Source organism: Anolis carolinensis, unplaced genomic scaffold, assembly GCF_035594765.1.
Source record: "Anolis carolinensis isolate JA03-04 unplaced genomic scaffold, rAnoCar3.1.pri scaffold_35, whole genome shotgun sequence".
NCBI lineage: Eukaryota > Metazoa > Chordata > Lepidosauria > Squamata > Dactyloidae > Anolis > Anolis carolinensis.
Window position 1 is genome coordinate 120192 of NW_026943844.1, and position 14165 is coordinate 134356.

At 41.3% G+C, this 14165-nt stretch overlaps 1 protein-coding gene across 1 annotated transcript in view; it reads left to right on the plus strand.

Annotated features, from left to right (window-relative positions):
- Positions 1–12068: 12068 nt before the first annotated feature.
- The window catches only part of LOC100560751 (DNA excision repair protein ERCC-6-like), a 32840-nt gene continuing 30743 nt past the window's right edge, over positions 12069–14165 (plus strand). Inside the window, exon 1 of the mRNA XM_062966843.1 lies at positions 12069–12263. The gene's annotated coding sequence lies outside the window, so the exon portion shown is untranslated. The remainder of the gene's footprint in view (positions 12264–14165) is intronic.

Consider the following 14165-nt stretch of genomic DNA (forward strand, 5'->3'; position numbering starts at 1 on the left):
ATGCGTCAGACCGGGCATATGGGGCAGTTCTGCTGCAGAAAGACGAGGGGGGGAACCTGAAGCCATGTGGCTATCTGTCGAAAAAATTTAGCGATACAGAAAAAAACTGGCCGATTTGGGAGAGAGAAGCCTTAGCGATTCTGAAAGCACTAGAGTGCTGGAGACACTTCCTGGAAGGAAGTGGAACACCGTTTGAGGTGTGGACTGATCATAGAAATTTACAGTATCTGAGATCCCCTCGTAAACTATCAGCGAAGCAGATTAGATGGGCCCAATATTTCAGCCGTTTTGATTTCAGACTCAAGTTCTTCCAGGGGAAACACAACATACTCGCTGACGCTCTCTCTCGGATGCCTCAGCACGGGGGAGGAATTCAGGAATCTGAGGGGAGCCTTTTCCTAGATAAGCAATGGGGCCTGGCAGTACTGACTCGAGCACAAGCAGCCAAAGAAAACAAACGCACTGCCATTTCCACGGGGGGAGGAGAAATATGGGAGGAAGAGTTGAAGCGAGCATATGGAATGGACAAATGGTTACAAACGAACAAAGAACAGGGAGAACTGTGTGGGGATTTGGTGTTTGTTAATAAGAAATTGTATATTCCTGAATGTTTAAGACAAGAAATGTTAAGGAAATGCCACGATAACAAGGGTGCAGGTCATCTAGGCCCCACCAGGACTATTAAACTGTTGGCCAAACAATGCTGGTGGCCCGGAATGAGGAAAGACGCCAGGGGATACGTCACGCAGTGTGAATTATGTGCAGAGGGCAAGACACCACCTGGGAAGCCCCAGGGGCTATTGCAGAAGGTGGTGGAGCCCATGAGGCCATGGGAATGCGTGGCAATGGATTTTGTAGGCGAACTACCCCCCAGCAGAGGCCACAGATACATTTGGACAATATTGGACCTATTCTCAAAACAGGCACACTTTGTGGCCCTGCCAAAACTCCCCTCAGCTGAAAAGCTCGCTGATTTGTATGTGAAGCATGTATATCGCCTACATGGGTGCCCCGACAAAATAATTAGCGACCGGGGAGTCCAATTCACTGCAAAATTTTGGGGAAAATTCTTACAGCTGTTAGGAGCGGAAAGGAATCTGAGCTCGGCTTTTCATCCCGCGACCAACGGGGGGGTCGAACGTACCCAACAGACACTGTGCCAGTTCTTGAGGATGTACACCAATTATAGACAGGACGATTGGGCGGACCTTCTTCCGTTTGCTGAGATGGCTTTTAACGGGGCCGTACATTCGGCCACAGGTCGTGCCCCATTCGAAATAGTATACGGACAGGAGGTGGCACCTTTCCCCAGGCTACCCGAGTGGAAGGAAGGAGAGGGCCAGACCGACAAGGAATGGCCGGCCAAAATTAAGCAAGGGTGGCAGACCGTGGTGGAGGCATTGCGGGAAACACAAAAGAAGTACAAGCTCTTTGCAGATCGTAGGCGCCGAGAGGGGGACAAATTGGGCGAAGGAGATCTGGTTTGGCTGAGCACAAAAAACCTGAAATTGGGGTTCCCATCTAAGAAATTGTCTCCACGCTATATAGGGCCGTTCAGGGTAGCGAAAAGAATAAACGAAGTGACCTATGAGCTGAAGCTACCCAAGGACCTAGGGAAGGTACACCCGGTATTCCATTGCAGCCTGTTAAAAAAGTATAAAGGAACTCTGGACAGCGGAGAACAATAGTTGTGTTTAATCTTTTCCTTCCAGGACGAAGGGGAGGAGGACGCCATGTCAGAACCCTGCTACTAGAGCCTGTATGTGGCTCTGAGTTTCAGGGTCACTGACATTGATAAGACACCTGCGTCTCAGGACTCGGAGAAGAAACGGCTGCTGGACTTGGCGGGGAATTTGCGCGGGGTTTTACTGAGCGGGAAGAGACTTTTCAAATGAGGGGGAGGGTATATAAAGGATGGTTGGCCGGAGTATCCCATTCTTGGCTTTTCGGATGTTTATGTTTCCTGCAGTAAAGTTTCTGGTGATATCACAGAGAGTCTCGTGTGTTCATTCAGGAGCGGCTGTGGTGAGCTGACATGTCTGTATCTCTCGTAACAGGTGGATTTACCCTCTGTTTGGCTTGTAAAACTCAATGACTGTGCTGCGCAATGATCCCTGTCTAAAATGTGTGCAATGTTTGGAAAGCTCTGTTTTAAGGAGTAACTGCAAAGACAAATGTCGGTAATGACTTCTTCGCACCCGACGCAGCTGACGCATGGCAACCTTCCCGGATTCGAAAGGTCCCAAAGAAAGAACACGATCAAATGGCAGTCCATCAACAGGGCACAAAAGGCACTTTTGGAGGAGTATTGACATACTCTTTGAGTCATTAGAAGACAGAACTCACATGGTGGGTGCCCAGGGACGTAGCTATGGATGGGACAGAAGGAAGGCATAGGTGGAGTGTCCCTTCTCCAGAATTCCCCAATCTGAAAATACTTCTGAGATAGTGACATCTTTGCTTTCTGATGTTTCCATGTATACTATAGAGGTTTTTCTTTAAAATATAGAGGAATTTAGAGGAATTTTCAAATTGACAAAATTGCAAAAGCTTTAGGTTTCAGCTGCCGCCAAAGTATAGAGGATTCGAACTCGCTACCTCTACTAATGTTGCCACCAATGTTATATTCAGGAGCCTCTTCTATGTTAGGATATAGAGAGAATCACACAAGACACTTTATGTGAGGAAAAACAAGTTGTTGTTTATTTGTATTTGCACAGTAAAGATGTGTAGCGGTTTCGATAACAAGTTAGGCTCTTATCTTACAAACCATGGTTTTATAACTTGGATTCTGTGGAAATATGTTCCTTCACACAGGAAACACAAACAGGACAATTTAAACTTTCAAATCCACTTATCCTGGGATTTAACACCAACACTCTAGACTATAGAGTCACAATATAGTTCTCAGCGCTTCCTTTCCTGAAGGCTTTTAACTATATTCTGCAAAGAGGCTTCCTCTTAAAAGCACAGTTCCCAAAACCTATCCCTATCTTTGCACTTCAAAAACCAACTCTCTAACTGACTGAATTCCAACCTGAACTGAACTTTCTTCTCCTGCATAGCTCCAACTGTCATTTTGACTCTGCCCATCTCCAGTTACTAAGCAACTTCTCCCCATTTGCATTAGCCAATCAGACTGCACTTACAGTAATGGATGCCTGATCACTCCTCCTCCTTGCTCTGTTGAACTTTTGCAAGCAAGGCCTGCAAATGGACAGACACCAGCCCTGCAAGACAGGCCACTCACCATCAACCCTGTAAGGTAGGCAAGATCCATTACATATACACAGTTTGTCTCCTGCATAAAATTATTCAAAATATGGTGTGTAAAATTACCCCCAGTCTATGCATATAAGGCAGGCATGGCAAACTTGGGCCCTCCAGGTGTTTTGGACTTCAACTTCCACCATTCAACTGGAGATGGGTGGAGCCAAAGTGACAGTTGGAGCTATGCAGGAGAAGAAAGTTCAGTTCAGTTTGGAATTCAGTCAGTTAGAGTTGGTTTTTGAAGTGTGAAGATAGAGATAGGTTTTGGGAACTGTGCTTTTAAAAGGAAGCCTCTTTGAGGAATATAGTTAAAAGCCTTCAGGAAAGGAATGGCTGAGAACTATACTGTGACTCTATAGTCTAGAGTGTCTATGCGTATAAGGCAGGCATGGCAAACTTGGGCCCTCCAGTTGTTTTGGGCTTCAACTCCCACCATTCCTAACAGCCTCGGGTCCTTTTCTTTTCACCCTCAGCCGCTTAAGGACCAAGCCGGTGGAACACATCACAGCCAAAATATGGAGCTACATCATATTTGCAATTTTCCAAGGGTGTGGAATTAATACACTGGGTACCACTTGAACTATGGGATCCTGGGAGTTGTAGTTTCACAAGGTCTTGATTCTTCTCTTCTCAAACGTGCTCATCAAACATTTACTGTAAATATTCAAGTATAAGGCTAGTTTTTCAGCCCTTTTTTTAAGACTGAAAAAGCCCCCCTTGGCTTATACTCGGGTGAGGGTCCTGGTTGGCTTATATTTGGGTCATATATGGTACATTTATTTTTTTCTCTATTATTATTAGTATTATTACATTCATTATTTTTCTCTATTATTATTTGTGATGTCTCATGGGCCATGTAGTCCCGTTCCTAGTACTATTGTGGCAGACGAAGAGGAAAACTTTGGTTTCCCACCGATTCAGCCAGAATCGGAGCCCCTGCACCTGCAGGATGTTTGCCCTCAAGAAGTCAGCCAAACAAGTCTTGGGCAGAATTCTCCCCCGTTCTCTCGCCGGGATAATTATAATCGAGATAGAGGCACTAGGGAGGCGAATCGCCGAAGCGCCAGAATCGCTGCCAGACAATTAGCTGATTAAGCCTGTTTCCCTTGGGAAATCTTAAGGAGTCATGCATCTGGACACAGTTTGGGTTTCACTTCTTGTTCCCCAGGGAAAGTGTTCCTTGGCGGGAAAACAAGATCCTATATAGCTGTTTTACCGCAAGGGGATCCTTGCGGAGTCAATTCGTCAGCTTCAGGAGTGAGATCGTGTGTGGACTACGCAACTCCAGTTCCTTGTTTCCAGGACCTTGTTCTTGTTCCAAGCCTGCCTTGTTCCTCGGACCTCGCCACGGACCTTGTTCTCGCTTCTTGCTTCTTGTTGCCTCGTATCAAGTCTTGTTTGCCAAGAATCTAGTTTGTTTTTCAGCCTTGTTGTCAAGCTCCATTGGACTAAAGGACCTTGTCATTTCCCCACACTTTGCTTGGCAAAGTGTGTGTTTCGGTTATTGGATTATAACTTTGGACTCTAATATCACATATTGGACATTGCTTTTCTGGTCTATATTTGACCTTTCCTGAAAGGTCTACTTCTGAACTTTATTCTTCACTTGTTTTTATTGACTTTATATATTCCTTTAATAAAGATATTAGATAGAATCTGGCCTCTGTGCATGGTTATTGGTGCTCCGTAGCCTGGGTCTTGACAGTTTGACTCCGCCACCCTAAGCACCAATTAACCTAAGGCCAGGATGTCTACAGGAACCGGGGCGGAAGCCCAACCACTCAGCTACACCATTTCCAAGGATGAATTAGACAGAATCCGTGATACACTCCATACGCAGGAGGGAGAAATACGGGGCTTGAAGGAACGAGGTATCCGGCTCCCTGGCCTGGCGCTTCCAACCAAGTTTTCTGGAGAAGCCTCCAAGGTTTATGTTTTCCATCGCCAATGCCAGGCGTACATAGAAGCCCGTCATGCCGAGTTTCCCCAAGAAGATGTCAAGGTGGCGTGGATTTACAGTCTCCTAGAAGGGCCAGCGGCCAATTGGGCGACGGCGCTATTTGATGCGGGCTCCATGCACCTAAGTTCCGCGCAAAACTTCCTGAATCACCTTAAGGCTTCTTAGCAGGGGGTTGGACTAGATGGCCCATGTGGTCTCTTCCAACTCTACTATTCTATGATTCTATGATTCTAAGGCGACCTGGGGGATCAAGGACAACGAGGAGGCGGCCGGCCATAAACTCCGGCGCCTCTTCCAAGGAGACAGGTTCTTTCGGTCTGCAAGTTCAGCAGCTCAGCGCTTTAACACACTTTGCCACCGGGGCTCCATAATAAAGACCAACACAAGCTAAAAATGAAATCTAGAGACAAAGTGATGTCTGCCGGTGTCCTTTGTGCGGCTGTGGGTGTGTTGTGACACAGTCAATTTGGGAGGGTCTCTTGGGAACAACTACACAACTATTAATCGGTTTGTTTAGATGAACAGACTAAACATAGGTGCCGTTAATCGGACGCATGTGCCCCGCAGGCAAAGGGTATTATTGACCGGGAAGGCCAAAATGCACTTAATCCAAAGGAGTGTCTGTTTATTTATTTTTGAAATCCCTGTTCAGAGCTTAGGGCAGACTAGAAGGACCTTGGCTTGGGATATGTATGTGTGTATGTATTATTAGTATAATGTTTATTTATATCCCTCTTTTGTCTCACAAAGCGGCAGGTATCTTTGCTATTGCTTCCAACAGTTGACTAGAGATCTGAGAGACTCTACGGGACTCGAGACTTTATTCCACATTTGTAAATTTTGCCTTTTAAGTAGAGATGAGGATATTGAAATAGCTCTAGATTTTCCATATCTGGTTCTGTTTCACTTAGAGTGGAGATGGCCGTCAAGAAATGGGTGCATCTACACTCTAAAATGAATGCAGTTTGATACCACTTTTACTTCCAGTTTTGCTCCCTGTTGGGTTTTTCTGGACTACTCTTCCCATAATCCAGTGCTTTCATACTGGCTGAGGGATTGTGGTAACAATAGTCCAATAGTCCGGGCTGTTCAACAGAATCTCTGAAGGTCACACAGCGCTTGTTACAGAAAAGGCCATTATCAGGAAATCAGGGGGAAAGGCATGATTTTATGTATATACTAGAGAGGCCAGGCCAGTCTGGTTAATGTTGGTAATTGAGGCAACAGCAATTGCCAAGTCCTAGTCAAGCCTTCTAAGGGAATTCTAGTTCTATGTCTTTGTTCATATCTCAAGCTTCCAAGTTTACAGGATTTTTCCTGGATGTTTGTATCAGATTTCATGCTGCCTTGTATTCCTGGTTCTTTTGTATTCTTGTGCTGGGTGTCTTTTTTGCTTTGGGGTCTTTGGAACAACTCTTGAACCTTGTGGATTATTTCCTACATTTAGACTTTGAAGTTTTTACTATTTTAGCTGAACTGCCTTTTATATAATTTCAAGAAACTGCTCTTCCTTGTTATTCCCTATCCAGAGTTCTACTTTGACATTTTGCTACAAATATTCAGATAATGTTTTTGGATCACTTTTGAAAGCAGCTTGTTTTCCTAGTCAGGTTCGACAGGCACAACCCCGTCATATCACCATTGTTGCCTCATTTATTATTAGCTTTTGCTCTGAATGCAGGCAACGCTATAACATTTTCGTTGTAAATCAACAGCTTTGTTGCAAACTTATGGAAATTCGTAACAGAACGCTAATTTTAAGCTTTCTTTTGTTGCTGTCCTGTAATGACGTCCCTGCTTTATCGTGTTCCTTTGCTATTTTCTTTGCACTGTGAGCTGCCTTGGTTATTATTAATCGAGATATAAATAACACTCAGGCAAGGGGCTGGGAAGAGCGGAGCCCTCCAAACATAGTTGAAATGCAACTTCATATTCCCCAAATGTTTGGTTCTCTTTGATTCTCTCACTTTTATAGCTGCTGATTTAATCTGTCCTGTTTAAAACATTGGACCAACTGGTTAAATCGTTAAACAATTATTAAATACGCAGGTTAAAAATAATTAAGTAATGCCATGGTTTCATTAAGTCATTAAATGAAGTCACTGTTAAATCAAACAATTACATTTTTAATAGACTTTGGTGTTGGTTCTTAGAGTTGTACAGTTGCTTTGGGTCTCTTGCAGGAGAGTATAAATAATAATAGTAATAATAATAATAATAATAATATCTGTACTTTAACTTTTGTCATTAATTGTTTTGAATTGTTTTTAATACAGTAGAGTCTCACTTATCCAACACTCGCTTAGCCAAGCCTCTGGATTATCCAAGCCATTTTTGTAGTCAATGTTTTCAATATATCGTGATATTTTGGTGCTAAATTCGTAAATATAGTAATTACAACATAACATTACTGCGTATTGAACTACTTTTCTGTCAAATTTGTTGCATAACATGATGTTTTGTTGCTTAATTTGTAAAATCATAACCTAATTTGATGTTTAATAAGCTTTTCCTTAATCCCTCCTTATTATCCAAGATATTCGCTTATCCAAGGTTCTGCCAGCCCGTTTAGCTTGGATAAGTGAGACTCAACTGTATTTGTATTTGCCATGTTTTTAAATTCATTGGATTGTGTAATGTTGTTGTAACGTCTTGAGGCTTGATGGGGAGAAAGGCAATTTAGAAAATAATAATAATAATAATAATAATAATAATAATAATAATAATAATAATACAGTAGAGTCTCGCTTAACCAACCTTTGCTTATCCAACGTTCTATATTATCCAGCAAAGTCTGCCTTTTAGTAGTAGTCAATGTTTTTGTTGTCAATATTTTCAGTACATTGTGATGTTTTGATGCTAAATTCGTAAATACAGTAATTACTACATAACGTTACTATGTATTGAACTGCTTTTCCTGTCAATTTGTTGTAAAACATGATGTTTTGGTGCTTAATTTGTAAAATCGTAAAGTAATTTGACGTTTAATAGGCTTTTCCTTAATCCCTCCTTATTATGCAACATTTTCACTTATCCAACATTCTGCCGGCCTGTTTATTTTGTATAAGTGAGACTCTACTATAACAACAACAACAACAACCCTGACCTCACGATCATGGAAAAAAATCAAGTGTGGATTGTTCATGTTGCAATCCCAAGTGACAGCAGAATCAACTGTTGAAGTGGGAATGATTGTATATAGAGTTGTTTAAATGTAATTGAGTTATAGTGTTGCAATGTGAGCTGGAGATTGCATCATGCTCTGTCTGCTGTCCACTATGCGAGTGTGTAAAGAGTTAACTGTGTATTGCATCAGACAGCAGAGGTGGTTATAAATAGCTCCTTGTCTTATCTCTTTCTCTCTCTGCCCTCTGCTCTCTCCTCTCTGCACTCTGTCTGTATATATCGTCTTGAGATTTTTCCGTTTGTTAGTAAACTTTTTGTAGATAGCCAAACAGGCTTCAGCTTCTTTATTAGTGCCAGTGATTCTTCGTTGATCTTCTGCTGCATGCGTGTTTATCCAAACCGCGTGCTCTGACATCAACGAGAAGCAACTGAAAAAGCTGACGCGATACGAGGATTTAAAGATCGAACTGCAAAGACTCCGGCACAAGCCAGTCAAGGTGGTCCCAGTGGTGATCGGCACACTGGGTGCGGTGCCCAAAGTCCTTGGCCAGCTCTTGAAAACAATCAGGCTGTTAGGAATTGTGGGAGTTGAAGTCCAAAACACCTGGAGGGCCTAAGTTTGCCCATGCCTGCTATAAATGCACCAACAAAGCAGTGGGTTGGGTGGCATTTGGGACGCCTGAATTCATGGAAAGATTTGGTCTCTGGTTTCCGGACAAGGGACCTCCAACAAACCTCTGGATCGGCTTTCAAGGCAAATGGAAATATCAAATGGGATTTCTTCTGCAGACAGATTTTTTGCATCCTGTTCTGGAATACATCACCTTCTTAGAGTCAACCTGATAGCAAGGCCAGAGGCAGTGGGAGTGCCTGTGTCTCGGCAAAGGCATTGACTTTCCCAATAAAAATCCAGTCCAAATCTCATTAGTTTCCACTTCAGGGTGCATCTCGAATAAATGCAGTTTGGCATTACTTTATCTGCCATGGCTCAGTGATATCGAATCCTGGGAGTTGAAGTTTGACAAGGTCTGTCGCCTTCTCTGCTGAAGAGTGCCATTATTATTATTATTATTATTATTATTATTATTATTATTATTATTATTACACTGCTTTATCTCTCCCAAAGGAGATGCAAAGTGGCTGGAGACTCAAATAATGGGAATTGTAGTTTGACAAGGTCGTTCGCCTTCTCTGCAGAAGAGTGCCATTATTACTATTATTATTATTATTATTATTACTACGTTTATATTTACACCTCACTTTATCTCTCTTGAAGGAGACTCATAGCAACCGGAGACTCAAATAATGGGAATTGTAGTTTGACAAGGTCGTTCGCCTTCTCTGCAGAAGAGTGCCATTATTACTATTATTATTATTATTATTATTATTATTACTACTACGTTTATATTTACACCTCACTTTATCTCTCTTGAAGGAGACTCATAGCAACCGGAGACTCAAATAATGGGAATTGTAGTTTGACAAGGTCTTTCGCCTTCTCTGCAGAAGAGTGCCATTATTACTATTATTATTATTATTATTACTACGTTTATATTTACACCTCACTTTATCTCTCTTGAAGGAGACTCATAGCAACCGGAGACTCAAATAATGGGAATTGTAGTTTGACAAGGTCTTTCGCCTTCTCTGCAGAAGAGTGCCATTATTACTATTATTATTATTATTATTACTACGTTTATATTTACACCTCACTTTATCTCTCTTGAAGGAGACTCATAGCAACCGGAGACTCAAATAATGGGAATTGTAGTTTGACAAGGTCTTTTGCCTTCTCTGCAGAAGAGTGCCATTATTATTATTATTATTATTATTATTATTATTATTACTACTATGTTTATATTTACACCTCACTTTATCTCTCTTGAAGGAGACTCATAGCAACCGGAGACTCAAATAATGGGAATTGTAGTTTGACAAGGTCTTTCGCCTTCTCTGCAGAAGAGTGCCATTATTATTATTATTATTATTATTATTATTATTATTATTATTATTATTACATTTATTTACATCTCACTTTATCTCTCTTGAAGGAGACTCATAGCAACCGGAGACTCAAATAATGGGGAACTATAGTTTGACAAGGTCTTTCGCCTTCTCTACTGAAGAGTGCCATTATTATTATTATTATTATTATTATTATTATTATTATTATTATTATTATTACATTTATTTACACTTCACTTTATCTCTCTTGAAAGAAATGTATTATTATTATTATTATTTATTTACACCTCACTTTATCTCTCTTGAAAGAAATATATTATTATTATTATTATTATTATTATTATTGTTATTATTGCTTCTCTGAATTGCGAACCCTGGGAGTTGTAGTTTCACAAGGCTTTTATCCCTCTTTGCCAAAGAGGATTGGTACCTCACCAAACTACAAATGTCAATAATACTAATAACAAATCCCGGGAGTTGTAGTTTGATGGGGTCTTGAGCCTTCTACAAATCTTAGTAGTAGCAATAACAACAAATCCTGGGAGTTGTAGTTTGGTGAGGTCTTGAACCTTCTGCAAATCTTAGTAGTAGTAGTAATAACAACAAATCCTGGGAGTTGTAGTTTGGTGAGGTCTTTCGCCTTCTACAAATCTTAGTAGTAGCAATAACAACAAATCCTGAGAGTTGTAGTTTGATGGGGCCTTTCGCCTTCTACAAATCTTAGTAGTAGTAACAACTAATCCTGGGAGTTGTAGTTTGATGAGGTCTTTCACCTTCTACAAATCTTCGTAGTAGTAAAAACAACAAATCTTGGGAGTTGTAGTATGATGAAGTCTTGAGCCTTCTACAAATCTTAGTAGTAGTAATAACAACAAATCCTGGGAGCTGTAGTTTGTGACATCTTTCGCCTTCTACAAATCTTAGTAGTAGTAATAACAACAAATCCTGGGAGTTGTAGTTTGATGGGGGTCTTTTGCCTTCTACAAATCTTAGTAGTAGTAATAACAACAAATCCTGGGAGTTGTAGTTTGATAGGGTCTTTCGCCTTCTACAAATCTTAGTAGTAGTAATAACAACAAATCCTGGGAGTTGTAGTTTGATAGGGTCTTTCGCCTTCTACAAATCTTAGTAGTAGTAATAACAACAAATTCTGGGAGTTGTAGTTTGATGGGGTCTTTTGCCTTCTACAAATCTTAGTAGTAGTAATAACAACAAATCCTGGGAGTTGTAGTTTGATAGGGTCTTTCGCCTTCTACAAATCTTAGTAGTAGTAATAACAACAAATCCTGGGAGTTGTAGTTTGATGGGGTCTTTCGCCTTCTACAAATCTTAGTAGTAGTAATAACAACAAATTCTGGGAGTTGTAGTTTGATGGGGTCTTTTGCCTTCTACAAATCTTAGTAGTAGTAATAACAACAAATCATGGGAGTTATAGTCTGATGAGGTCTTGAGCCGTCTTTGCCAAAGAAAGCTGGCGTCTCTCCAAACTCCAAACAACAACAACGGAAGTTGTATTTAGACACAGCCTTTAGCTCTGTCAAAGAAAGATATTGTCTCACTAAACTCCAAATAATAACAACAATAACAACAGCAGCAATGGGAGTTGTAATTGGACACGGTCTTTATCCCTCTCTGGTGCCCAACCAGACTAGAAATCCCTGGATTCCCTTGCATTGGTTCATGCTCATCCAGTAGTACAAGTGCATTGGGGAAGTGAGCAAATCCTGTGTGGTCATTCATCCTTGGAGAAAGTCAGGGTTCGAATGACACCAGAGACAGCTGGCACCTGCTGGGTTTGCATCAGAACCTGTCTCTCTCTCTCGTCAAAAGCGTCAAAAGCGTTTGCAAGACATCCGGGAAGGTCTCCCACCCCATCCCATAATAATAATAATTGACCCACACAGATCAACCCTTGAGTTTGGAGTTTAATCTTTGTCAACAGGTGAGCCAGTGCCTTCTCCACGCTCCCTTTGTTGGCCTTTTTGGGTCTCTTCTGTCACCGTTTAGTCATGGTTTGGGCATGGCGATTCCGGCATTTCATGCTCATTCAAGGCCAATTTGGAAAGTTGACCTCCATGAAAGACTTCCTTATTCAAGCCCGGAAAGGAGACGAGATGCGTGAAATGCAGAGACAGGTGTCCATCTTTGGCCGGCTTCTTAAGCTTAGGCTGCATGGCCATCTGTTGAGAGGGCTTTGTGTCTTCCTGTCTTGGCAGAATGGGGTCGGACTGGATGGCCCTTGAGGTTTCTTCCAATTGTAGGATTCTCTAGAATACACCCAACCACAGGCAATGCATTTGAGCGAGAGCACCAAGCCGGTTAGGAATGGTGGGAGTTGAAGTCCAAAACAACTGGAGGGCCCAAGTTTGCCATGCCTGCCTTATACGCATAGACACTCTAGAGCAGGGGTCCCCAAACTAAGGCCCGGGGGCCGGATGCGGCCCTCCAAGGTCATTTACCTGGCCCTCGCCCTAATTTATAATATAATATTTTTATATCAGTTTTAATAATATAATATATTGTATATACATATAATATTGATAATAATCTTATGTTATACAATATAATACTAATAGAAATACCATATAATAATATTAATTATATGCTATATATTACATATTATATAATAGTATAGTGGTATAGTTCAATATAGTAATATATAATGCTAATATTGTGTTATGCTAATAATATAATATATTGTATGTACATACAGCTGCTCTGAGTCCCCTTTGGGGTGAGAAGGATGGGATATAAATGTAGTAAATAAATGCAGTAAATAAGTAATTAATTTTAGACTTAGGCTCGCCCAAAGTCTGAAATGACTTGAAGCACACAGCAACAACAATCCTAATTAACTTGACTATCTCATTGGCCAGAAGCAGGCCTACACTTTCCATTGAAATCCTGATAGGTTTATGTTGGTTAAAATTGTTTTCATTTTTAAATATTGTATTGTTCTTTCGTTGTTGTTGTTGTTGCACTACAAATAAGACATGTGCAGTATGCATAGGAATTTGTTTGTATTTTTTTTTCAAATGATAATTCAGCCCCTCCAGAGTCTTAAAAAGTTTGGAGACCCCTGCTCTAGACAATATAGTTCTCAGCCCTTCCTTTCCTGAAGGCTTTTAACTATATTCCTCAAAGAGGCTTCCTTTTAAAAGCACAGTTCCCAAAACCTATCTCTATCTTCACACTTCAAAAACCATATCTCTAACTGACTGAATTCCAAACTGAACTGAACTTTCTTCTGCTGCATAGCTCCAACTGTCACTTTGGCTTCACCCATCTCCAGTTGCTAAGCAGCTTAAGCAGCTGAGGATGAGAAGGAAAAGGCCTGAGGCTGTTAGGAATGGTGGTAGTTGAAGTCCAAAACACCTGGAGAGCCCAAGTTTGCCTATGCCTGGTGTGGATGCACCCAAAGAGGGAGGTTTTTGTCTGAGTCAGTCAGACAGGAGAAGAGTGGAAAATCAGAAGGACAAAGAAACCACAAACTCCTGGAAATCCACTTCTAATGTCTCAAAGGCTGCAATGGTGCTGAGGGGACCTATAAAATATTTGAGAAGTGAATTGTGCAACATACTGGAGACTTTCAGGAAAAGTAATTCATTTTTTCCACACATTTTTTGGCTTGGAAAATAATTGGGAGGGGTCTAATTGGCAAAAGAGTTCACGGACCTGCTTTGAGTAGCATCCAAAAACACCAAAGGCACATCTGCACTGTGGAATTAATGTCGTTCGAGACCACTTCAACTGCCACGGCTCAAAGGTATGGAGCTCTGGGAGCTGTATTTTGAGGAGACACCAGCACTTTTGGCTAGAGAAAATTCAAGGCCTTGGAAAGCTA